The sequence below is a fragment of the Erythrolamprus reginae genome, chromosome 7 (assembly GCF_031021105.1).
Source record: "Erythrolamprus reginae isolate rEryReg1 chromosome 7, rEryReg1.hap1, whole genome shotgun sequence".
Lineage (NCBI taxonomy): Eukaryota > Metazoa > Chordata > Lepidosauria > Squamata > Dipsadidae > Erythrolamprus > Erythrolamprus reginae.
In genome coordinates, this window is record NC_091956.1 from 2,211,985 (window position 1) to 2,239,532 (window position 27,548).

Here is a 27,548-nt window from a genome sequence, read left to right on the forward strand (position 1 = left end):
TCTTCCTCTTGGCTCCCTCAAGCTTTCATTAGATTTTGTTCCCCGACCATCAGTAGATTGACAGTCACTTTATTTACTATTTAATAGGCCCTGATTCTTCTGCAGAACCAATTTTGAGGTGACCTGGAGAAGAATTCAAGGCCAGCAGCAGATGGATGCGAATGCTCCTTCCAGTCCAATGCAACCCACCAATCTAGCCAGAGGAAGGAAAATGGGCTCAGTGGCCTTGGGGGCAGGAATGCGTTTGCACATTCGGAGTGGAACTCTTTACGTACCATTAAGGAGACCAAATTCCTCATCCCGTGTCATCATATATCGCCTAATTTGTGCCATTGCCTTCCGAAGTGGATCCCGTTTTTCCTTTTCAGCAACATCTGAAGGAGAGGTTTAATTACCATATAATAATGTTGGATTGAGACGCATTTGGTGTTGTGCTCACGGCACCAGGACAGAAAGAGCATGAAATCTTTTCCCACTGGGACATGAAACCACCTGGGAGACCTTGGGCCAGTCACTTTGGCTCAGCCCTAGGTAGGAGGCAATGGCAAACCCCTGGTATAAACCTTGCCTCTTTGACGTCCAAGCCTGCATTCTTTTACAGTAGCAGAAGCCTGACAGAATGGAGAAGGGACCAGTTGCTTTTTCCTGGAAGGGCCGAGGAAGATTGGGGAATAGATTTATTAACGAGAAACCACTTCCATTTAGACTTTGTTGGGAACATAGTCCACTGTGGAGATTTAATTTATTAATATAATAATATAATTTATTATATTATATTAATTATATTATATTATATTATATTATATTATATTATATTATATTATAATATTATATTATATTATATTATATTATATAATATTATATTATAATATATTATATTATATTATATTATATTATATTATATTATATTATATTATATTATATTATATTATATTATATTATATTATATTATATTATATTATATTATATTATATTATATTATATAGATTAGAGCAGCAAAAAGAAACTACTCTGAAAAGCTAAAGAATCAATTCTCAAAAACTGAACCAGCAAACATGTGGAAAACTCTCAACAACATCACCGGTTACAGCAAACCACTTTCCCAACCTAAGAAATCAGCAACTAAGAAACTACAGCCACCTACCTCCCCAACCTCCATCCCAGACACACCAACAACAGTCAAATCTTCTACAACTGAACCTATCCCATGGGGTGATCACAGAAATGGAAGTGAAAGATCTATTTCACAGACCGAAGCCTGAAAACCCCCCAACATTTCTCCCTTAGACTCTCCACGATTGACCTCTCCAGGTTCCTAAGAGGCCAGTAAGGGGCGTACATAAGTGCACTGGTGTGCCTTTCGTCCCCTGTCCAATTGTCTTTCCTTTCTCTCACTTATATATTTTCTTTCTTTCATATATCCTCTCCTCTAAGTTCACTTTTACCCTTATGTATATTACTACATGTCTATTTTTCTTCCTATGTATTTGTGTATTGGACAAATGAATAAATAAAAAATAAAAATAAAAAAATAAGATAACTCCTCCCTGCTTAAAAGTCTGTGCTGACCAATTGGCCTCAATCTTCACCCAAATTTTCAACAAATCACTAGAGTTGTTCTATGTTCCTTCCTGTTTCAAACGCTCTACTATCATCCCAGTGCCGAAGAAGCCCTCCATCAAACCCTGGAAGACTACAGACCCGTTGCTCTAACATCTGTAGTTAGGAAAACCTTCGAAAGCCTAGTGATGTTCCACTTGAAAACCATCACGGATCCACGAGCAAATAGATTGCCAGATGATGCTGTTAATATGGCTCTACATTACATCGTACAACATCTTGAATCGGCAAAGACCTATGCTAGGGTCTTTTTTGTAGACTTTAATTCAGCATTCAACATCATCATACCAGACATTCTTCTAACTAAACTAAATCAGCTAGCAGTGCCTGAACACACTTGTAATTGGATCTCAAGCTTCCTAACAGACAGGAAGCAACAGGTGAAGCTAGGAAAAACCACATCAGATGCCTGTACAATTAGCACAGCCCCCCAGCCCCCCACTTCTCTCTATACACCAATGGCTGCATCTCAAACAATCCATCTGTTAAACTACTGAAAGTTTGCAGATGATACAACAGTGATTGGTCTCATTTGAGACAATGATGAAACCACATACAGATGGGAGGTTGAACAATTAGCCTTGTGGTGCGACTGGAACAATCTAGAACTGAACACATTGAAAACTATAGAAACGGTGGTAGACTTAGGAGAAACCCTACCACCCTACCACCTCTCACAATACTAGACAACACAGTATCAACAGTAGAGACCTTCAAATTTCTAGGTTCTATCATATCTCCAGACTTAAAATGGTCACCTAACATCAAAAATGTCATCAAAAGAGCACAACAAAGAACTTTCTGTGCCAACTCAGGAAGCTCAAACTGCCCAAGGAGCTGCTGATATAGTTCTACAGAGGAATAATTGAGTTTGTCATCTGCACCTCTATAACTATTTGGTTTGATTGTGCAACCCAACAAGACCAACACAGAGGATAATCAGAATTGCAGAAAAAAACAATTGCTGCCAACACTGTCCCCCGTAAGCTGCGTGCGTGAGTACGCGCGCGCCCCAAAATACCCCCCGCACACCCTTTTCCACGGGCACGCACTCCCCATCCCCCTGCCAGCCCGCGGCGGAGGGCAGGGAGGCGCCGGCAGTAGAAGGCGCTGCCCCCTGCCCCCCTATCCGCCCCCTCTTCTCCTCCGCCGAAAGAAAAGCGCGGAGGCTGCCTTCTTGAGCCTCCCATTGCTCCACCCTGCTTCGCCGTGCCTGTCATCCTCCGTTGTATTTTTGGGGGGGAGCGGCGGGAAAGCCCTGTGTCGGCCAGGAAAGCCGGCTTTCCGGGAAAGTAGCGCGTCTTTTAAACACACTGCTTTCCTGGGGGGGGGAGTGGCCTCCTCCCCCCCCCCGCCCAGGAAAGAGTTGCAGGAAAGCAGCGCATTTGAAAAGCGCGCTGCTTTACCAGAAAGCTGGCTTTCCTGGCCGACACAGGGCTTTCCCGGGCAGATGGCTTGAGCCTTGTGCCGGTCAGCAAAACAGGCTGCCCGTCGGAGACATGGAGATAAAGGAGGGAAAGAGAGGGAGGGAAAGAGAAGTGGAGAGGAAAGAAGGAGGGAGGGAAGGAAGGGAGAGAAAAGTGAATGAGACGGAGAGAGAAAGGGAGGAAGAGAGGAAGAGATAAATATAAAGGGAGAGAGGGAGAAAGAGAGGGAGAGGGAGGGGAAGAGGGGAAGGAAGGAAAAGAGAGAGAGAAAGAGAAAAAAGTGGAAGGAAGAGAGAAGGAAAGGAAGGAAGGGAGAGAGAGAGAAAGAGAGAGAGAAGATAGGAAGGAAGAGAGAGAGAGAGAGGAAGAAAGCAAGAGAGGAGTGGAAGGAAGAGAGAGAGAGAGAAATGATAGAATAAAGGGGAGAAAAAAAGAGAAATGAGAAAATGATTGAGGCAGAGAATGACAGGAAAGAGAGAGAAACAGAGAGAGAAGTGACTCTTAATTTAAAGCATTTGGTAAAAGCACTTAAATAATAACAGAGAAAAAAACCCGCAGCCCTCACCTGTTTTTATTAATAGTTATGTTTTTGGATTTGCTGGTTGTTTTAGTTTTAATAGTAATAGAGTTTGGTTTGGTTTTATTATTAATTTCTTTTAATAAAAAAGAAGGCATTTATTATGTTTGTTTATTTATTTTATTAATTAATTTATTTTGTTTGTTTATATATTTATTTGTTTGTTTGTTTGTTTGTTTATTTGTTTATTTGTACTTATATGCGGCCCAGTCCCAAGAGGCTGCCGCTCAGACACTATACTTTTCCACCCACCACGAAAAAAAATTAGAGGGAACATTTATTTATTTATTTATTTATTTATTTATTTATTTATTTATCAGATTTGTATGCCGCCCCTCTCCGCAGACATTGGCTGCCAACCTGCCTTCCCTTGAACACCTGTATACTGCACGAGTCAAAAAGAGGGCACTGAAAATATTTACTGACCCCTCGCATCCTGGAGGGATTTCCCAAACCCCATCGCTCTGCTAAACAAATAATTCCCTCAACACTGTCAAACTATTTACTAAGTTTGCACTTCTATTCTACTAGTTTTTCTCATCATTCCTATCACCCATTTCCTCCTGTGTTGACTGTATGACTGTAACTTGTTCCGTATATCCTAAGATTTTTATTAATCTTGATTGTTTCCTCATTGCTTATTTGACCCCTGTGGCAATCAATTAAGTGTTGTACCTCATGATTCTTGAAAAATGTATCTTCTTATTTTATGTATACTGATAGTATATGCACCAAAAACAAATTCCTTGTGTATGCAATCACACTTGGCCAATAAAGAATTCTATTCTGTTCTGTTCTGTTCTACTCTACTCTATTCTATCAGACATCAATTGATAAGAGATGGCATTAAAAAACAAACATGGATATTTGATCCAGGAGAAATTACTCTTAACTTTTTGGGTAATTTGGGATAGAGAAGAGGCCGTGGTAAATTTTCCACAAATTGATTCTTGGCAAATGCATGTTTTCTTTTATATACACTGAGTGCATATGCACCAAAGTCAAATTCCTTGTGTGTCCAATCACACTTGGCCAATAAAGAATTCTTTCTCCCTCTATCTCTCAAGCTCATTCCCACATACAATTATAGACCTTCAGAACTGATTAATTACTGTAGTTGGATAAAATTAAAAACTTACATAAACTGATATACCAAAGGGTGTACAAAAACAGACAGAAGAGCATGACAACACCCAGCGTTGCACAATTGTAGCTTTGGAGACATTGTTGTAATTTGTTTAGCCAGCCTGTGTTTGGAAAGGAAGCCTTGATTAGAAATGATCTTAAGAGATAACAATAGGAATCACACTATCTTCATGATGCATTTTCACATGCTGTGAGACCCTAATCTACAATTGCTCTCAACAAGCCAACCTGTTCATGGAGAAGCCTTCATAAAATGCTCACCTTTGGAGGAGACCTTAAACCTGCCCTATACTCTATGGTGGCCTTAGATTACAGGCACAACGTCCATGCCAAGCTTCACTGAGTAAGTAGGGAGTAGAGTTTGGACAGACCACTGAAGGGTCAAAGTATCCAGTATGAGAAGGAACCCATAGATTTGGGCCTTGGACCCAACTGCTCCTTGACTCTCTTGGGATGGAATAACCTCATCTGCCCTCCCCTCCCCTCCCCCTCCTCCTCTTCCCCGTCCCTTCCCTTTTTCCAGGGAGTTTCCACAGCTGAGGGTGTGCTTCCACCTGGAACTGTCTAATACTAGCCCAACCCTTCACCACTCGCCCACACTCTGTGCTGTCACTGTGCCCAGCAGCCTTAAGCATCCAACTCAACAGAGTACCAGCACTGGGTCCAGCTGTGCTCACCCTCCGCAGACCAATGGCTGGCCTTGGGCAACCAAAGTTCTTAGGTATTGCAGATACTCAAACCTGACTTACTGCACAGATTTTAAGATGCCTACTTACGTGGTGACCTTTTCGCTGCAGCTCGACCTAGACAAAGAGAGAAAATCAACTGACCTCCCATCAGTGATGGGCTACTACCACACTGTGGGCGTGGCTTATGCATTTTGTTTTAACATCTTTCAGTGCAAATTGGGTGCTCTGGGGTGGAGCTCCAAATCTTGCTACCGGTACTGCGTTCCTGATCGTATACGTAGGAGCCCATCACTGCCTCCAATATGTCAAAGCGGATTGGCCCCAGGCTAATGCATGATCCAAGAATGTGTGCCTAAAGGTTCATCAAGCAGGCGACCTTAATGAGGAAGCTTTGATTTACTGTCTGAGATGCTGCAGGAATTCCATTCCAGTCAAGGAGGAGGAGGAGCAGAAAGAGGAGGAAGAGGAAGAGGAGGAGTGTTAGTACAGGGTACATGGTTGTTAGGGATTGCCATTGTAAACTGCATATTGTACACTGTACCAAACTTGTACTGTCACTTTAAATGTTACAGTTGCTACTGTAAAACTGTACTGTCACTTAAAGAGTTAACTTGTACTTGAAGAGTTAATATTCAAGGCTGTTTCGTCACTTCCTCATTGAAGCTACAAAAGCTCATTATTCTGCTCGGTCATTTCATTTTCACTTTGCCTGAGAGAAGGGGGAGTTGTGTTTAAGCTCCGTGCTTGTATAAGCTTCATGCTTATTATCTATATTGTATTTTGCTTTGTGCTTCTATCTTGTAATTGCTCAGTGATTATTATTCTGTATTTGCTTCGTGCTTATTCTGGATTGTTTATATTTTGTTTATATGTAAATAATACTTATTTAACTAAGTCTGTGTCTTGGCTTTATCACACATCCACGCTCGGTTAAAATTCTCTCCTCGGTGTTGTTGAAGGTTTCATAGCCTAACCGAGACAAGCCAACAAGGAGGAAATGTGATCCTTGGGGCTCTCTGACCTTGGTTGTGTTCTTTCAGGAATTCCATTACCCAACTAGGTAACAGCATTAGTGGAAAGAGCAGGAGGAGGAGGGAAGAGAATGGAGAAAGAGGGGGGGGGGGTTCAGAGTTGTATTAGAAGCTACTGTACTAAACAGCATGCTAATCACAGACTACAAACCAACAAGGAACCATCAAGAACTAACCACTATGAAACACATATGCAAAGGTGCATTACAGTTTATACAATTCTCCACTGCACTTGGAAGGAGAGTCCAACATGGTAATTTACCAATCCTATTGGTAGAGACTGAGTTAATATAAATATTTAAATATGAGGTAGTCACCGCCCCTTAGCATCCCCCAATACCTCAGTTTTAAAAACTCAGTTCAAGAGTAGAGACTGTTGAGTTTATTGTGTATAGAAGTACAGTATAGTAATTAAATAACTTGACTAATCTTTGTGTTTTTTTCTCTGTTTTTTTCTCTCTTACAGATACAGTGAATGAAGAGGGAGTTCCTGGGGGTCTCTTCCCTCCGCGGGCACAACCCCCCACCGTGCTTCTCCTCGGGTTTCCCTTCCCTCAGTGGGTACTATGCCTAGCGAGGAGCGACTCAGCCTGGGGTCACCGGCCTCCGTGGCCATACCCGGCTATCAGCCGAATGTGAGGGGGTCCGTCCCCCTCACTGGGAGGCTTGGAGTTGACGTTCCGGGTGAGAACAGGCTTGGCGCAGGTCCAGCGCCTCTCAGCTGTTCGGCGGCGATAAAAAAATCTGCCGCCGCCGCGACCGCCGAGCTGGGAAGCCGCTTGGATCGGCAAACAGCGGCTTGAGATGGCTGATCGGTGGGGCGAGCTCCTTTAAGGTGGGGAAGTCACCCCCGAAGAGCGAAAGGCGGCAAATAAGCGGAGATCGACATTTTGGACGAGCAGTTTCCAGCGGCCGCCATGTTTAGGCGGGCAGATTGTTGCTCTCCGCCCAATCGGTGGGCGCAATCAACATCTCAAGGCGCAGGCGTGGGCTCTGAGGTGCTTAAACGCCATTTTGTTGAGACCTCGTTATCAGCAACTGTAGTTGTCAGCGTGTCTCTTCAGGCCTTTTTGTGGCAATTAACAACTGTCAATCGTGAGTAACATGGAGGATAAGTCTTTGGAAAAAGCATCTTCCCCCAGTTTGATGCCTCAGGATAAAGGCAAAGGGAAGCCCAAAGAGATGTCTAAGGCTCAGGCCTCCTCTTCTATCAAGGAGGCAGAGAGGCGCATTAAAGCATTGGAGCAGAGGTTGGAGGCAGCCCTTCTGACACCAAGAACCACCTCTCCCTTATTACAGGCCAGGGATCAACCCCAATCTGTTTTGAGGCCTACAGAGACTTTGTCAGAGACTGATTGGTCTCCAGAAAGGCCAAATCCTTTTATGCCTCAGGTTGCCCCGCCATCTGGGCCTCATCAGGCAAGGCCAGGGTCTGCCAGTCACTCACTGAGGAGTGCACCATCAGCCACTTTTACGCCCATGGCTGCTGGGCTTAGGGTGCAACCTGACACCTGGCAGCAGCTGTCCCCTGCCTTGCAAGGTCTCATCTCTGATGCTTACTCTCAAGGGATGGCAGTGGGGGTGCAACAAAATGTCCAGCACTCCCGCCCAATACAGCCCAGGAACCTGTGGCCTGCACCGCCCCTCTTGGGTATGGGGTCTTGGATGGAGGAGCCCTCACCATTAGAGGACACCAAAAAAGAATATGATTTTTCGGATGATGAGACAGCTCCTGATCCACCAGTGACAGCTGGGCTTTTTAAGGCTCCCCTTTTCAAGATTCTGCTCCATAAAGCCAAGCAGGCGGTGGACTTGCCGGGTCCCGCCAAGACAACTGAGGCCTCAGATGACCCTAAGCCGTCTGCTGTATTATTTTAGGAGCCCCAGCCCGAGACTGATCATGTGCCATCCTCGGAGATTTTTCGACAAAGCATCAAGCGCCCCTGGCAGCAGCCTGCAGCAGCTCAAGGTCCTTCGGTCATGGAGAGGAGATTTTATACTCTGGATGATGACATGGAGAAGCTGCTGGAATTTCTGCCCATTGACCAGCCGGTAATGACTTTGATTTCAAAGGCCTTGGTGCCATCAGAAACCGGCGATAGCTTAAAGCCTGAAGATAGAAAGGCTGATATATTACTGCGGAAATCTCACCAAATGGCTAGCTGGGGGTTTCGTGCAGCTGCCGCAGCTTCATTTTTCAATCGAGCTTCGATAATGTGGCTGCAGGAAGTGCAGGCCCGCCTAGGTCCAGAAGAAGGCCGCTTGCGTCAGGACCTTAGTAAATTGTTGGTGGCTGTAGAATTTTCAGCGGATGCCACCCTCCACGCAGCAAAATTTTCGGCTCGAGGGATGGCGGCGTCGCTGGCCTCCAGACGCCTCCTTTGGTTAAGGAGCTGGCCAGCTGATCTAAAGTCTAAGTGGAACTTGGCCTCATCCCCGTATCAAGGTGATAAGCTCTTTGGGGAGGCTTTGGATCCTGCCTTATTGAGGATAAGGACAAAAGGAAGACTCTTCCTAGAGCATACCGCCGCCAGGAATGCCGGGTCAATCCCTATACTCGCCGTCAGCCATTTCGGTGGGACTCCTCCTCGTCTGGGGGACAGGCTAATAGGGCATACACACAGAGCCAGTATAACCAGTCCACCTTTCGGGGTGACCGCGCGGCCTTTCAAGACAGGCCTAGAGGTTACCAACAGGCGTGGCGGCCTTTCAGAGGGAACCAAAGGGGCTTCAAATGCACCAAATGACTTGGCCTCGCTACAGCCCATAGGAGGCAAACTCCAACGTTTCAGTGCCTCCTGTAGGAATACCTCCTCTGAGAAGTGGGCAATAGCCACAATATCACATGGACTGCGTCTGGAGTTCCTTCAGCCCCCACCAAACCGGTTTGTCCAATGTCCATTGTCTCGAGACCCACTCAAAAGACATCATTTGCAGCTGGAGATAACTCATCTTCTAAACATACAGGCAATAGAGAGGGTGCCCGAACATGCCACAGGCACGGGATTCTACTCCATGGTGTTTCTCGTACCAAAGTCTTCGGGGGGGGTTCAGGATGATCCTAAACCTGAAGATCCTGAACACCTTCATTCGGTATCGCATGCATTCCCTCCAATCAATTCTTGCCTCTGTGCGGCACAACGATGTACTCACGTCTATCGACCTAAAGGAGGCGTACCTGCATGTTCCGGTTTGGCTGGCCCATCGTCGATTTCTCAGATTCTGTCTCAACAGTGCCCACTACCAGTACCGGGCCATGCCGTTCGGCCTGTCCTCGGCACCTCGTACATTTACAAAGCTGATGGACATCCTGACAGCCCATCTCAGATCCATGTCAATATGGGTCATGGCGTAGTTGGACGACATCATCGTGCTGTCCAAGTCACTGGCCCAGGCGCAACAAGATCTTGCACTCACACGGCAGACTCTGGAGTGGCATGGGTATACGGTCAACGAGGAGAAGAGTCACCTTCATCCTACCACGAGGATCCAACATCTAGGGTCCATCATAGATACCAACAGAGACACTGTATCCTTGACTCCAGAAAGGTTAATCAACATACGACAACTGGTCGTCAATCTCCGTCAACAATGTCAGGTATCGCTGGCCATGTTGTCCAAAGTGTTGGGGACTCCAGTGTCCTCCATAGGAATTGTACCCTGGGCTCGGAACCACATCAGATGCCTCCAATGGTTCCTCCTTCCAGCCCAGAGGGACAAGGTGAGCCATTCACACCGGAAGGTAAAACTTCCTGCATCAGTCAGGCGATCGCTGGGATGGTGGTTGTCCCCGGCATTGCTCCAAGGTTCCCCTCTCCACAGCCACGACCGCGTGGTTCTCACGACAGATGCAAGCCTGTCTGGCTGGGGGGCTCACATGGGTCCTCATATGGCTCAAGGTCTGTGGTCTCAACAGGACTTAACCCCAGTCAATATCAATTTCCTCGAACTCAGGGCAGTTTTCCTAGCACTTCAAACCTTCGCTCACTGGGTTCGTGGCAGGCACGTCCTAGTTCTGATGGACAATGTGGCGACCAGAGCCCACCTGAACCTATCAGGGGGGTACGAAGTCACATCGTCTCATGGTCGAAACCACAGCTCTTTTCGATTGGGCCGAGAACCATCTGGCTTCATTAACGGCAGAACACATTGCGGGGACCAGCAATATACAAGCGGACTGGCTGAGCAGAGCCACTTTGGATCCTTCGGAGTGGCGGCTTGACCCAGCACTTTTCAACCAAATTGTGCTCCGCTTTGGACTTCCACTGGTGGATCTCTTCGCAACTCCGGGCAACACCCAATTGGTCAGGTTTTACTCCCGGTTTCCAGCGCCAGGAGCGGAAGGGGTCAATGCCCTATTGTCAACCTGGCCCCAAGGTCTGCTTTACGCCTTTCCCCCAACGTGTCTCATTCAGAGAATCTTAGACAAGATAATTCGGGAAGGGGCGGAGGTAATATTGGTAGCTCCCCATTGGCCACGACGTCCATGGTTTGCAGACCTGATAGCCCTGTCTGTGTCTCCTCCGTGGAGAATTCCGGATCACGAAATATCGTTGAGTCAGGGGTCAGTTTGTCATCCGAACCCTCAGTGGTTCAAGCTGACCGCCTGGCACTTGAGAGGGCAGGTCTAAAACACTATCTTTTACCGGACAATGTTATCTCTACCATGCAGGCAGCTCGTCGCCCATCAACGGTGAGAATTTACCAGGCTACATGGGCAGCCTTTTGTAGATTTTGCTCAGACCGACATTCTAACCCCATGGAGGTTTCGGTAATATCTGTATTACAATTTCTACAGTCAGGGGTCGAGAAAGGACTGGCTCCAAATACCTTGAAAAGGCAATTAGCGGCTCTGGCAACCATCGTTCGAGTTCCTCAGTCTCGTTCTCTAGCCCAGCATCCTTGGATTAGGGACTTTATTAAAGGAGCAATTAACACTCACTCACCTCCAGTACACAGGTTCCCGACATGGGATCTCTCCCTGGTGCTAAAAGCACTTACAGCACCTCCTTTCGAACCAATGAGGACAATTCCGTTTCGTTTGCTCTCAATAAAGACAGCCTTTTTGGTGGCGATCACGTCAGCATGCCGAGTGTCTGAGCTGTCGGCTCTGTCTACTCGGGCGGATCTGTGTGTTTTTCACCCAGACAGAGTTGTGTTGAGGCTAGACCCGTCATTTATCCCCAAAGTGAATTCCGGATTCCACAGAGCGCAGGAACTAGTACTGCCGGACTTTTGTACACATGGCCATCACCCTTTGGAGTTAAGATGGCACAAGGTGGATGTTAGGAGAGCCTTGAAAATCTACATCAGACGGACTGAACAGTTCAGAAAATCTGAGAGGCTATTCGTGTCCTTTGCCCAACGAACGATGGGACTTGGGGTCTCATCAAAATCCATCAGTCGCTGGCTTAGGGATTGTATTGAGGAAGTATACAAGGCTCGATCTCAATTACCACCGGCCGGGGTGACAGCACATTCCACCAGAAGTGCGGCCACGTCAGCGGCTAGGACTACTCAAGCGTCCATTGAGGAAATCTGTCATGCGGCGACTTGGGCATCTCCTACAACTTTCATCCGCCATTATAAACTTGACTCTGTAGCTTCGGCTGAAGCTTCCTTTGGGAGGCGTGTGTTGCAGCGAGTGTGTTCCACTCCGACGACCGTGGCTCGGCCTTTTCCCTCCCAGGGGATTTGAACTTTGATATATCTCATGTTGGACTCTCCTTCCAAGTGCAGTGGAGAAGGACCGTTGTACATACCTGAACGGTCTCCTCGATGCACTGGAAGGAGAGTCCAAACCCACCCGGCATGGTTTTCGCCAGGTCGCCGGAGTATTTGGGTTTATCAGTTTACAAATGTTATGAGGTTTATGTGGTTATAGTTCAATAAATTGTGTTATCCTTACACTGTCTTCATTTTTAAAACTGAGGTATTGGGGGCTGCTAAGGGGCGGTGACTACCTCATATTTAAATATTTAAATTAACTCAGTCTCTACCAATAGGATTGGTAAATTACCATGTTGGACTCTCTTTCCAGTGCATCGAGAAGACCGTTCAGGTATGTACAACGGTCCTTCTTAACCAATCAGGTTGTAGCCCACTCATCGTGACTCAGCAGTCTTCCCACTTTATGATAATTGCAGCCTTTCTACTGAAATTGGAATATTACCTCGGGACAATAGTAATCCTGACAGGGAGGACAAGGAGGAGGAGGAGGAGGCAGAAGAGGAGGAGGAGGAAAGAGGAGGGTGGGATCCTTGGAGCTCTATGTGCTTTGTTGTGTTCTCGCAGACATTCCATTACCTAACTACGTAACAGCATTAGGAGGAGCAGGAGGAGGAGGAGGGAAGAGAATGGAAGAAGAGAAGGAGGGAGAGAAGAAGGAAGAGGTGGAAGTAGAGTAGAACATTGGGATCCTTGGACCTCTCTGAGCTTGGTTATGTTCTTGCAGACGTTCCATTACCCAACTAGGTAACAGCAATAGTGAGAGGAGGAGGAGGAGGAGGAGGAGGAGGAGGAGGAGGAGGAGGAGGCAGAAGAGGAGGGTGGGATCTTTGGCGCTCTCTGCAGTTCTCACAGACATTCCATTACTCTATTAGGTAAGAGCATCAGTGCACCATTTGGGTAATGAAACATCTGCAAGAAAGGAGCCAAGCTCAGAGAACACCAAGGACCACAGAGTTTGGGGTGAGATGTCATCAATCATGACATCAATTATTCTTCTGGGAAGATCAAGCGACAGTGTCAACGTCCTGATCCAGTGCCAGAAAAACTCTATGCGCCCAGATTCAGGATTCATCCTGGTATGGTTATGTTTATTTGGACTTGGCCATGTTACGGGAACCTTCCAATTCTGGTCTTAAGATAGCTTGCACCTGTTTGTTTGTTTGTTTGTTTGTTTGTTTGTTTGTTTATTTATTTATTTATTTATTTATTTATTTATTTATACCTGGTTTTGGATTGCAGAATGATAGTGGAGAGGTGGTGATGAAAAGCGCCACAAAAAATGGATGAAATGTTTTTGGACAAAAATCTGAACCAGTTTTTCTTGGTTTAGAACTGCAGAATGGTACTGGAGGTTGGGGGGGTGAAGAATGAGGCACACAGATTCCCCAGGAGGAAATAAAACGGGTAAAAACGGTCTGCTTGTCACCTTTCCCTGTCTTCGGAAGATAGAGAGGGGGAGAGAGTGTCTGTATGGGACAGAGAGAGAGAAAGAAAGGGAGGGTGGGAGAGAAAGAAGATGGAGGGAGAGAGAAGGAAAGAGAAAGGGGGAGAGAAAGAGAGAGAGATTTACGAAGCTTCTTGGGGCTGAAAAGAATTGCTGCAAAACTGAGTTTTCTGAAGTGCACCACTAGACTCCTAAACAACTGCAAAAATGATTGAAATTTGGAGGCTATTTGGAGCCCTGAAACCCTCTTTGGATAACAGAGTTTAGGAGAATGAAAGTCTGATTTCTATTGGAAGAGCAGGAGAGCACAAGAAGAGCACGCCAGATTAGTTAAGGGAGTAATATTAAATTGCGTGCCAAATTAAATGCTTGGCTACAAAAGTGTACATACCTACTGGTTTCACCTCACTTGGTTGCTTCTTTATATCTGAAAAATGACAGAATTGCATTTTTACATCTGGCCTAAAGTCGTCATTTCCACTGCGTTACTAAGACTCTGCAAGGCGCATGCCCCTAAATAAATATGGATAATTGAAACAGCCACAAAATGTTTTGTATTATTCATTTATATGCTGTAAGCCACCCTGAGTGCCCAGAGAGGAGCGGCATATATAAATGCAATGAATGAATGATACAAAAATACAAAAAACCTACCAATATACAAAAATACAACGATATAGTTCGAAAATACAAAATGTTTAGGTTCTAAATCATATCCAACTAAAAAGTATAAGATACATGGAAAAATGTCTGCTCTTCATGTGTTCCATCACCCCAGATACTTAACAGCAGCCTGAAACCCTGTGTTAGGCCAAAGCCATTTTATTTGGGATCTTAGGCCTGCCAGGCTATACTATTTCATTATGCATTTTCTATTGTGGGAAAATGGGACGGGGATTGTATGTAGTTGCTGGCATGCAGCCATAACCCAATGTTGGAGGCTATTTGGAGCCCAGAAACCCTCTTTGGATAACAGAGTTTAGGAGAATGCAAATAATTTCTATTGGAAGAGCAGGAGAGCACAAGAAGAGCACACCAGATTAGTTAAGGGAGTAATATTAAATTGCATGCCAAATTAAATGCTTGGCTACAAAAGTGTACATACCTACTGGTTTCACCTCACTTGGTTGTTTCTTTGAATCTGAAAAATGACAGAATTGCAGTTTTACATCTGGCCTAAAGTCGTCATTTCCACTGCGTTACTAAGACTCTGCAAGGCGCATGCCCCTAAATAAATATGGATGATTGTAACAGCCACTCTCTGCTCTGCTTGCATGGGGGACAAGATGATGCTTTGCATCTAAGTCATGGACACAATCTTTTCAATGGCTGTTCTGCTGGATGTAAGGTGGACATCTGCTACTTAGCGAAAGAGGGGGAGGGAGGGAGAGAAAGAAGATGGAGGGAGAGGAAAAAAAGAGAAAGAGAGAAGGCGGGGAGAGAGAGAGATTTACGAAGCACAAGAAGAGCACACCAGATTAGTTAAGGGAGTAATAAAATTGGTAGTAAAATTGGCTGGAAGAAATATTAAAATATCAATTAGAAACAAAACCAGAAATGTACCTATTGGGAATAATCAGAGGACAACATAGCAAACAAGATTACTATTTAATAACTCACATACTAACGTCAGCAAGATTGGGGTTTGCACAAACTTGGAAACAAGAAAAGATACCAAATGAAGAGATGGTGATTAGGAAAATGGTAGACTGTGCTAAATTAAGTAAATTAACTTATGGATTACAGAATAAACAAAATAAGGACTACTGTAGAGTGTGGAGGAAACTGTATAATTGGATAGAAAAAAAAATAAGAACTGTAATATTAAATTGCATGCCAAATTAAATGCTTGGCTATAAAAGTGTACATACCTACTGGTTTCGCCTCACTTGGTTGTTTCTTTGTATCTGAAAAATGACAGAATTGCATTTTTACATCTGGCCTAAAGTCATAATTTCCACTATGTTACTAAGATAGACAGGTGCTTTTAACTGGGAAAAGGTCCAAACAATTGACCTTCCTTCCTTCCTTCCTCCCTTCCTTCCTTCCTTCGTCTCTTTCCTTTCTTCCTTCTTTTCTTCCTCCCTTTCTTTGTTTCTTCCTCCTTCCTCCTCCCCTCCCTGCTTCTACATTACTACATCAATCAGTGTAACTTAGAAATTAAAAAATGCCATGATAGAGTTCAACAATACAAATGTTGAGGTGCAAAATCATATCGGACCAGAAAGTATAAGAAACATGGAAAAATATCTTCATGGGTTCCATCACCCCAGATACTTGAAACACGGCCTTGATATTTTCCTCCCGTATTTACTTACATGATATGTACATACCTACTGGTTTCACCTGGCTTGGTTGTTTCTTTGTATCTGAAAAATGACAGAATTGCAGTTTTACATCTGGCCTAAAGTCGTCATTTCCACTATGTTACTAAGACTCTGCAAGGCGCATGCCCCTAAAGAAATATGGACAATTGTAACAGCCACTCTCTGCTCTGCTTGCATGGGGGACAAGATGATGCTTTGCATCTAAGTCATGGACACAATCTTTTCAATGGCTGTTCTTCTGGATGTAAGGTGGACATCTGCTACTTAGCGAAAGAGGGGGAGGGAGGGAGAAAAAGAAGATGGAGGGAGAGGAAAAAAAGAGAAAGAGAGAAGGCGGGGGGAGAGAGAGAGATTTACGAAGCACAAGAAGAGCACACCAGATTAGTTAAGGGAGTAATAAAATTGGTAGTAAAATTGGCTGGAAGAAATATTAAAATATCAATGAGAAACAAACCCAGAAATGTACCTATTGGGAATAATCAGAGGACAACATAGCAAACAAGATTACTATTTAATAACTCACATACTAACGTCAGCAAGATTGGGGTTTGCACAAACTTGGAAACAAGAAAAGATACCAAATGAAGAGATGGTGATTAGGAAAATGGTAGACTGTGCTAAATTAAGTAAATTAACTTATGGATTACAGAATAAACAAAATAAGGACTACTATAGAGTGTGGAGTAAACTGTATAATTGGATAGGGAAAAAAAATAAGTAAATTAACTTATGGATTACAGAATAAACAAAATAAGGACTACTATAGAGTGTGGAGTAAACTGTATAATTGGATAGGGGAAAAAAATAAGAAACCGAACTAATATTAAAGGGAACGAAATGAACTAACAAAAAACACAATTGTAAAGTATCAATCATTAAGTAAATTAATTTGTATATATATATATGTATGTATGTATGTATGTATGTATGTATGTATGTATGTATGTATGTGTATATATATATATGTTTTCGTAAATTTCGTAAATTTTCACGGGTATATGTATGTAGATTGTTCTGAGTTCGGGTTTTGCCCTGTGTAATGTTTTGCATGTCTATGCGACGTTTCGGTGAAATCACATTCACCATCTTCAGGCTGGAGTTCCAATCTTTGTGTTGTTGTTCCATTTACAACAACAAAAAGATTGGAACTCCAGCCTGAAGATGGTGAATGTGATTTCACCGAAACGTCGCATAGACATGCAAAACATTACACAGGGCAAAACCCGAACTCAGAACAATCTACATATATATATATGTATATATATGTATGCATATACGTTTTGTTTTGTTCATTTGTTTGTTTGTATTATAATCAAAATAAAAAATAATAATTTAAAAAAAGGGAGTAATATTAAATTGCATGCCAAATTAAATGCTTGGCTATAAAAGTGTACATACCTATTGGTTTCGCCTCACTTGGTTGTTTCTTTGAATCTGAAAAATGACAGAATTGCATTTTTACATCCAGCCTAAAGTCGTCATTTCCACTATGTTACTAAGACTCTGCAAGGCGCATGCCCCTAAATAAATATGGACAATTGTAACAGCGACTCTCTGCTTGCATGGGGGACAAGAGGATGCTTTGCAACTAAGTCATGGATGGAATCTTTTCAATGGCTGGTCTGCTGGATGTAAGGTGGACATCTGCTACTTAGCGAAAGAGGGGGAGGGAGGGAGAAAAAGAAGATGGAGGGAGAGGAAAAAAAGAAAAAGAGAAGGGGGGGAGAGATTTCTGAAGCTTCTTGGGGCTGAAAAGAATTGCTGCAAAACTGAGTTTTCTGAAGTGCACCACTAGACTCCTAAACAACTGCAAAAATGATTGAAATTTGGAGGCTATTTAGAGCCCTGAAACTATAGCAGAGTTTAGGAGAATGAAAGTCTGATTTTATTTGGAAGAGCAGGAGAGCACAAGAAGAGCACACCAGATTAGTTAAGGGAGTAATATTAAATTGCATGCCAAATTAAATGCTTGGCTACAAAAGTGTACATACCTGCTGGTTTCGCCTCAACCTTTTTTGTCTTTGTATCTGAAAAATGACAGAATTGCATTTTTACATCTGGCCTAAAGTCATAATTTCCACTATGTTACTAAGATAGTCAGGTGCTTTTAACTGGGAAAAGGTCCAAACAATTGACCTTCCTTCCTTCCTTCCTTCCTTCCTTCCTTCCTTCCTTCCTTCCTCTCTTTCCTTTCTTCCTTCTTTTCTTCCTCCCTTTCTTTGTTTCTTCCTCCTTCCTCCTCCCCTCCCTGCTTCTACATTACTACATCAATCAGTGTAACTTAGAAATTAAAAAATGCCATGATAGAGTTCAACAATACAAATGTTGAGGTGCAAAATCATATCGGACCAGAAAGTATAAGAAACATGGAAAAATATCTTCATGGGTTCCATCACCCCAGATACTTGAAACACGGCCTTGATATTTTCCTCCCGTATTTACTTACGTGATATGTACATACCTACTGGTTTCACCTGGCTTGGTTGTTTCTTTGTATCTGAAAAATGACAGAATTGCAGTTTTACATCTGGCCTAAAGTCATCATTTCCACTATGTTACTAAGACTCTGCAAGGCGCATGCCCCTAAATAAATATGGATAATTGAAACAGCCACTCTCTGCTTGCATGGGGGACAAGAGGATGCTTTGCATCTAAGTCATGGACACAAGCTTTTCAATGTCTGGTCTGCTGGATGTAAGGTGGACATCTGCTACTTAGCGAAAGAGGGGGAGGGTGGGAGAGGAAGAAGATGGAGGGAGAGAGAAGGAAAGAGAAAGGGGGAGAGAAAGAGAGAGAGATTTATGAAAGAATTGCTGCAAAACTCAGTTTTCTGAAGTGCACCACTAGACTCGTAAACAACTGCAAAAATGATTGAAATTTGGAGGCTATTTAGAGCCCTGAAACTCTCTTTGGATAACAGAGTTTAGGAGAATGAAAGTCTGGTTTCTATTAGAAGAGCAGGAGAGCACAAGAAGAGCACACCAGATTAGTTAAGGGAATAATATTAAATTGCATGCCAAATTAAATGCTTCGCTATAAAAGTGTACATACCTACTGGTTTCGCCTCCACCTTTTTTGTCTTTGTATCTGAAAAATGACAGAATTGCATTTTTACATCTGGCCTAAAGTCATAATTTCCACTATGTTACTAAGAAAGTCAGGTGCCTTTAACTGGGAAAAGGTCCAAACAATTGACCTTCCTTCCTTCCTTCCTTCCTTCCTTCCTTCCTTCCTTCCTTCCTTCCTTCCTTCCTTCCTCTCTTTCCTTTCTTCCTTCTTTTCTTCCTCCCTTTCTTTGTTTCTTCCTCCTTCCTCCTCCCCTCCCTGCTTCTACATTACTACATCAATCAGTGTAACTTAGAAATTAAAAAATGCCATGATAGAGTTCAACAATACAAATGTTGAGGTGCAAAATCATATCGGACCAGAAAGTATAAGAAACATGGAAAAATATCTTCATGGGTTCCATCACCCCAGATACTTGAAACACGGCCTTGATATTTTCCTCCCGTATTTACTTACATGATATGTACATACCTACTGGTTTCACCTGGCTTGGTTGTTTCTTTGTATCTGAAAAATGACAGAATTGCAGTTTTACATCTGGCCTAAAGTCATCATTTCCACTATGTTACTAAGACTCTGCAAGGCGCATGCCCCTAAATAAATATGGATAATTGAAACAGCCACTCTCTGCTTGCATGGGGGACAAGAGGATGCTTTGCAACTAAGTCATGGACGGAATCTTTTCAATGGCTGGTCTGCTGGATGTAAGGTGGACATCTGCTACTTAGCGAAAGAGACTCTGCAAGGCTCATGCCCCTAAATAAATATGGACAATTGTAACAGCGACTCTCTGCTTGCATGGGGGACAAGAGGATGCTTTGCAACTAAGTCATGGATGGAATCTTTTCAATGGCTGGTCTGCTGGATGTAAGGTGGACATCTGCTACTTAGCGAAAGAGACTCTGCAAGGCTCATGCCCCTAAATAAATATGGACAATTGTAACAGCGACTCTCTGCTTGCATGGGGGACAAGAGGATGCTTTGCAACTAAGTCATGGACGGAATCTTTTCAATGGCTGGTCTGCTGGATGTAAGGTGGACATCTGCTACTTAGCGAAAGAGGAGGAGGGAGGGAGAGAAAGAATTTCTCTAGAAGCTATCGAAATTGAGAGAAGACCCCTTTGTCTAAATAAAAGAGATGATACCTCCCGCCTGCCAGAGATTTGGAAACCAGCCTTAAACAAAATAAACACTTCATAATAATCAGCATGTCAATCCTTCTAATCATTATGATTTTAGAATTTTATATTTGGAAATCAGCCTTAAACAAAACACCTCAAAAAAATCTCCATATCATTCCTTCTAATAACTATGATTACACCAACCAATCAGATCACTGAAACGTGGTCACCCAATCTATTTGCTACATTCAAAGCAAATCTCCACCCCCACACTACATACTAGGAAGAAATGTCAGTTGCAAACATTCCATTTAAAACAACACAAAGATTGGAACTACAGCCTGAAGATGGTGAATGTGATTTCGCCGAAACGTCGCATAGACATGCAAAACATTACACAGGGCAAAACCCGAACTCAGAACAATCTACATATATATATATGCATATACGTTTTGTTTTGTTCATTTGTTTGTTTGTATTATAATCAAAATAAAAAATAATAATTTTTAAAAAGGGAGTAATATTAAATTGCATGCCAAATTAAATGCTTGGCTATAAAAGTGTACATACCTATTGGTTTCGCCTCACTTGGTTGTTTCTTTGAATCTGAAAAATGACAGAATTGCATTTTTACATCTGGCCTAAAGTCGTCATTTCCACTGCGTTACTAAGACTCTGCAAGGCGCATGCCCCTAAAGAAATATGGACAATTGTAACAGCCACTCTCTGCTCTGCTTGCATGGGGGACAAGATGATGCTTTGCATCTAAGTCATGGACACAATCTTTTCAATGGCTGTTCTGCTGGATGTAAGGTGGACATCTGCTACTTAGCGAAAGAGGGGGAGGGAGGGAGAAAAAGAAGATGGAGGGAGAGGAAAAAAAGAGAAACAGAGAAGGCGAAGTGAGAGCGAGATTTACAAAGCACAAGAAGAGCACACCAGATTAGGTAAGGGAGTAATAAAATTGGTAGTAAAATTGGCTGGAAGAAATATTAAAATATCAATGAGAAACAAAACCAGAAATGTACCTATTGGGAATAATCAGAGGACAACATAGCAAACAAGATTACTATTTAATAACTCACATACTAACGTCAGCAAGATTGGGGTTTGCACAAACTTGGAAACAAGAAAAGATACCAAATGAAGAGATGGTGATTAGGAAAATGGTAGACTGTGCTAAATTAAGTAAATTAACTTATGGATTACAGAATAAACAAAATAAGGACTACTATAGAGTGTGGAGGAAACTGTATAATTGGATAGGGAAAAAAAAAGAACTGTAATATTAAATTGCATGCCAAATTAAATGCTTGGCTATAAAAGTGTACATACCTACTGGTTTCGCCTCACTTGGTTGTTTCTTTGTATCTGAAAAATGTCAGAATTGCAGTTTTACATCTGGCCTAAAGTCGTCATTTCCACTATGTTACTAAGACTCTGCAAGGAGCATGCCCCTAAAGAAATATGGATAATTGTAACAGCCACTCTCTGCTTGCATGGGGGACAAGAGGATGCTTTGCAACTAAGTCATGGACGGAATCTTTTCAATGGCTGGTCTGCTGGATGTAAGGTGGACATCTGCTACTTAGCGAAAGAGGGGGAGGGAGGGAGAGAAAGAAGATGGAAGGAGAGAGCAAGAAAAAGAGAAAGAGAAAGGGGGGACAGAGAGAGAGATTTGTGAAGCTTTTGGGGAGTGAGAATTGCTGGAAAACTGAGTTTTCTGAAGTTGACCACTAGGCTCCTAAACAATTGCAAAAGATGATCCAATAGTAAAAAGAAAAGGCAACCAAGAGAGCCAGATGCAAACAAAGGCAAATAAAACACCCCCAGGAGCAAAACAAATTTAATTTCTGTGCATTGTTAAATGGACTGTTAATTTGGCCATGGCCACCTAGTCACATAGCCACCTACTCCCACCCCCCTTCAAACTGAGGGAACTTGAATTGGCCCACTGTTTAAAAACTTTGAGGACCCTTGCACTAGATGGACCTCCTTAGGAGAGGGGGCCCATAAATGTCATGCCTCCCCCCAGCGCTCAGGTTGGTCAGGAGCTTTTAACTGGGAAAAGGTCCAATCAATTGAGCTTCCTCTCTTCCTCTCCATTTCCTCCCTCCCTTCTTTCTTCCCCTTCCTTCCTTCCTTCTTTCCTTCCTTTCTTCTTCTCAATCCCATCTCCTTCCTCCCTCCCTCCCTCCCTTCTTTCTTCCCCTTGCTTCTCCCCTTCCTTCCTTCCTTCCTTCCTCCCACCCTCCCTCCCTCCTTCTTTCCTTCCTCCTTCCATTCCTTCCTCTTCTCTTTCCTTTCTTCCTTCCTTCTTATCTTCCTCCCTTTCTTCGTTCCTTCCTCTTCCCCTCCTTGCCTCTCTATTACTACATCAGTCAGTGTAACTTACAAATACAAAAATGCCATGATAGAGTTCAAAAATACAAATGTTGAGGTACAAAATCATATCCAACCAAAAAGATTAAGAAACATGGAAAAATATCTTCATGTGTTACATCACCCCAGATACTTGAAACCCTGTGCCCAAAACCCTGTGTCAGGCCAAAGCCATTTTATTTGGGACCTTAGGCCCACCACGCTATACTATTTTACTATGCATTTTCTACTGGGAAAGTGAACACAAGAACAAGGGGACACAATCTGAAGTTAGTTGGGGGAAAGATCAAAAGCAACGTGAGAAAATATTATTTCACTGAAAGAGTAGTAGATCCTTGGAACAAACTTCCAGCAGACGTGGTTGTTAAATCCACAGTAACTGAATGTAAACATGCCTGGGATAAACATAGACCCATTGTAAGATAAAATACAGGAAATAGTATAAGGGCAGACTAGATGGACCATGAGGTCTTTTTCTGCCGTCAGTCTTCTGTGTTTCTATGTTTCTACTGTGGGAAAATGGGACGGGGATTGTTTGTAACTAGTGGCATGAAGCCATAACCCCTACTTTCTAGGAAGCCCAAATCACCCTTGGTCTCTGCACCTCTACAGATTCAGCTTTCACCCAGATGTGCCAACATGGCTCTATTAATAAATTGGAACTTTGAGGAATAAATGTGCCTTAGACTCTGATTCAATGTTGGAGGCTATTTGGAGCCCTGAAACCCTCTTTGGGTAGCTACGTTTTTAAAGCTTTCTAAAATTGCAAGGAGAATGCAAATCTGATTTCTGTTGGAAGAGCAGGAGAGCACAAGAAGAGCACCCCAGATTAGTTAAAGGAGTAATATTAACTTGCATGCCAAATTAAATGCTTGGCTATACAAGTGTACATACCTGCTGGTTTCGCCTCAACCTTTTGTTTCTTTGAATCTGAAAAATGGCAGAGTTGTATTTATACATCTGGCCTAAAGTCGTCATTTCCACTGCGTTACTAAGACTCTGCAAGGCGCATGCCCCTAAAGAAATATGGATAATTGAAACAGCCACTCTCTGCTTGCATGGGGGACAAGAGGATGCGTTGCAACTAAGTCATGGACGGAATCTTTTCAATGGCTGGTCTGCTGGATGTAAGGTGGACATCTGCTATTTAGCAAATCAGACACGATCGCAGCCTCTCACTACGTTCTCTGCAGGCTGCCTTGGGCAGGGAGTTTGGATTTGGAATAAAAGGTGTTCAAGCCATCAGGTGAGAAACTGCCCTAGAGTTATACCTAAAAGCAGACCAGCAACCAGCTGAGCTCCCAGTGTGCCTTTGCTTGAGGAGGGAATCACAATCTCATTCTGGGTGTGTAGGCTGCTGCGTTTGGTAGCAATTGCACCTTCCAGACAGTGTTCAAGGGTGAGTCCCATTTATAGACCAATGCAGTCAATAGGTGGGATCACAAGGACACGATTCACTGCTACAGTAATTCTTGTCCCAAATGGGGTGCAGCAGATACAGCAGCCAATGCTGGACATAGTCCAGAGCCTGTTCTAGCAGAGGCTGGTTCTCAGATTGTCATGGTCAGCTTCAGACATGGCCTCGATATTTTCCTCCAGTATTTACTTACATGATATGTACCTACCTACTCGTTTCACCTCGCTTGGTTGTTTCTTTGTATCTGAAAAATGACAGAATTGCATTTTTACGTCTGCCTTAAAGTTGTCATTTCCACAGCGTTACTAAGACTCTGCAAGGAGCATGCCCCTAAATAAATATGGATAATTGAAACAGCCACTCTCTGCTTGCATGGGGGAGATGATGATGCTTTGCATCTAAGTCATGGACGCAACCATTTCAATGGCTGTTCTGCTGGATGTAAAATGGACGTCTGCTATTTAGCGAATCAGACACGATCGCAGCCTCTCACAACGTTCTCTGCAGGCTGCCTTGGGCAGGGAGTTTGGATTTGGAATAAAAGGTGTCCAAGGTACCTAGCCAAGGCCATCAGCTTTAGAGTTGAGAAACTGCCCTAGAGTTATACCTAAAAGCAGACCAGCCACTAGCTGAGCTCCCAGTGTGCCTTTGTTGGAGGAGGGCAGGGCCACCATCAGGAATTTTGGGGCCCCATACAGCCTAAGTGTCTGGGGGGCCCCCCGGCCATTTTAAAACTACTGCCCCCCAAATCCCGTGCCATGCCACCATGGCCACACACCCTGGGCAAGACCTCCCCCAGGGGTATAGACTTTTCGTGAAGTTTGAACCCGCGAAAATCGAGGGAACCCTGTATTCTGTTTTAAACTGTTATTAAAATTTATGGAGAAAAAGAAAGAACTGTAGCCCACCCTGTATATTCTTTAGCAGAGAAAGCAACTTACCAGGTGCAGCTGACTTTTTAGGACCCATTTGATCTCTTCAGCATATTTAACAGTTCCTCCTGAATGGTGAAGAAAATGATGCAACAGTGAAAAACTAATGTTGCAGGACAGAGAACCCAGCTCCAGCCCAAACCTTTGTATTGAAACCAGGAGCAGGAAACAGGCAACAACCTAGGAGCGCTTCAGAAATAAACCTGATTTTAATATAAAGATCACACAGGGTTGGCCTCCTCCAGGTTCCATCAACCAACCAATGCAGGTTTGCGGGGCCACAGGTGAGGGCCTTCTCTGTGGCCGCCCCGGCTCTATGGAACCAATTCCTCCCCGATGTCTGTACTGCTCCCACCCTACTGGCCTTCCAAAAGGGTACGAAGGCCTGGTTTTGCCGGCAGGCCTGGAGGGCCAATAAACTGTCATTTGTCATGGCCAAATTACATTGAATGGTATGTGTGTGTGTTGCCTGGATTGAGCGATGGGTTTTTAACTGGGGTTTATAGTTTTAGATTTCCATGCAGTGGTACCTCTACTTATGAACGCCTCTACTTAAGAACTTTTCTAGATAAGAACCAGGTGTTCAAGGGTTTTTTGCCTCTACTTAAGAACCATTTTCTACTAAAGGACCCAAGCCGAGAAAAACTTTCCAGGAAATTTGAGAGCGGCATGAAGGCCCGGTCAGTTTCCTGCCATGTTTTTTGTGACACTGTTTTTGATAGGTCGGACTGTTTTTTTTTTCTCTTTGTGTAAAGACAGATGCTCTGTTTTCTCTCTGTTGCTTATCTGTTGCCACTTTCTCCCTGCAATGAACTACCGTTGAGACTATTCACAAGTGATTCTGGTTGTTTGCACCTCACAATACAAGAAGCAGCTTTTCACAAGTAAGTGGTCTAGGCTCAGATGTATAACAGTCCCTCCTTCCGTTAAGAGGGGGTCCGCAACTTGGGCGTCCTCCTCGATCCACAGCTCACATTAGAGAACCATCTTTCAGCTGTGGCGAGGGGGGCGTTTGCCCAGGTTCGCCTGGTGCGCCAGTTGCTGCCCTACTTGGACCGGGAGTCATTGCTCACAGTCACTCATGCCCTCATCACCTCGAAGCTCGACTACTGTAACGCTCTCTACATGGGGCTACCTTTGAAAAGTGTTCGGAAACTTCAGATCGTGCAGAATGCAACTGCGAGAGCAATCATGGGCTTCCCCAAATATGCCCATGTCACACCAACACTCCGCAGTCTGCATTGGTTGCCGATCAATTTCCGGTCACAATTCAAAGTGTTGGTTGTGACCTATAAAGCCCTTCATGGCACCGGACCAGAATATCTCCAGGACCGCCTTCTGCCGCACGAATCCCAGCGGCCGGTTAGGTCCCACAGAGTTGGCCTTCTCCGGGTCCCGTCGACTAAGCAATGTCTTTTGGCGGGACCCAGGAGAAGAGCCTTCTCTGTGGCGGCCCCGACCCTCTGGAACCAGCTCCCCCCAGATATCAGTGTTGCCCCCACCCTCCTTGCCTTTCGCAAGCTCCTTAAAACCCACCTCTGTCGTCAGGCATGGGGGAATTGAAATTTCTCTTCCCCCTAGGCTTATGGAATTTATACATGGTATGTTTGTATGTATTAGTGGTTTTTTAAATTGGGGTTTTTTAGATTGTTTTTAATATTATTAGGAAGGAAGGAAGGAAGGAAGGAAGGAAGGAAGGAAGGAAGGAAGGAAGGAAGGAAGGAAGGAAGGAAGGAAGGGGTGGGCAATTAATATAATTATAATTTATAATTAAAATATAATTAACTCAGTTCTACCCAATAATATACAGTATTGGGTAGAACTGAGTTAATTATATTAATCCGGCGCTCTAAAACCATCCCAATTTCACATGCAGCCCCATGGCAAATTTAATTGCCCACCCCTGCAATATACATGCGGCCCACCCCCACAATGTTTACAGATGGATCAGTTCAATCCCGATATTCCCCTTCAACCAGATCACCATCTGTGAGGCTTAGTTAAACCCTGCACAGCTGCCCAGTGAGATAGATGTTCACCGTACAAGAATAACCCTCCACTCCAGTGGAAGACTGTGGATAATGTGATCGTGCCTCTGTCAGCTGCTTTTCTCTCAACCTCTCTTCTCTCCAGGCATTGATCCTTCTATCAACACCTTCCTCAACTATCATTCCAGAATTCCCATTCAAATTATGTGGTTCCCTGATTGGTTGACTGGCTCACATCTTCATTATTCCATCTGTGTCATCAGTCCTGGAAAATCTGGGCCTCTGATCTAAGCTTTACCAGAGTTAAAGAGCTGTGGAAAAGATGAGATATTTCCCCACTCTTAGAATAATGCAAGGTACATGGTTGTTAGGGTTTACCATTGTAAACTACCTATTGTAGTCTCGTGTACGATCACTTTAAATATTTTGGGCTGGTTCGCCATAAGAGGGCGCCAGTGCTCCTTCCCTCAATGATGCTTTAACGCTCATTCATTTTTGCTTTGTCTTGAAGGGGGAGTGTGTTTGATTAGTGCTTATTATATTGGATGGCTTAGTGCTTGTTTTGGATTGTTTCTATTTTGTATATATGTAAATGTTACTTATTAAGCATAACTAAGTCTGTGTCTTTTTCTTTGGCTTTACTACACATCC

General features: G+C 43.7%; 1 long non-coding RNA gene across 1 annotated transcript; it reads right to left on the reverse strand.

Moving 5' to 3' along the window:
• Window positions 1–307: 307 nt before the first annotated feature.
• LOC139169855 (uncharacterized) lies at window positions 308–14,075 on the reverse strand. The gene is made up of 4 exons (XR_011559540.1): window positions 14,056–14,075; window positions 5,547–5,573; window positions 4,764–4,871; window positions 308–374 (listed from the first exon to the last, which is right to left on the reverse strand). It is a non-coding gene; the product is annotated as an uncharacterized lncRNA (long non-coding RNA).
• Between the last annotated feature and the right edge of the window lie 13,473 nt (window positions 14,076–27,548).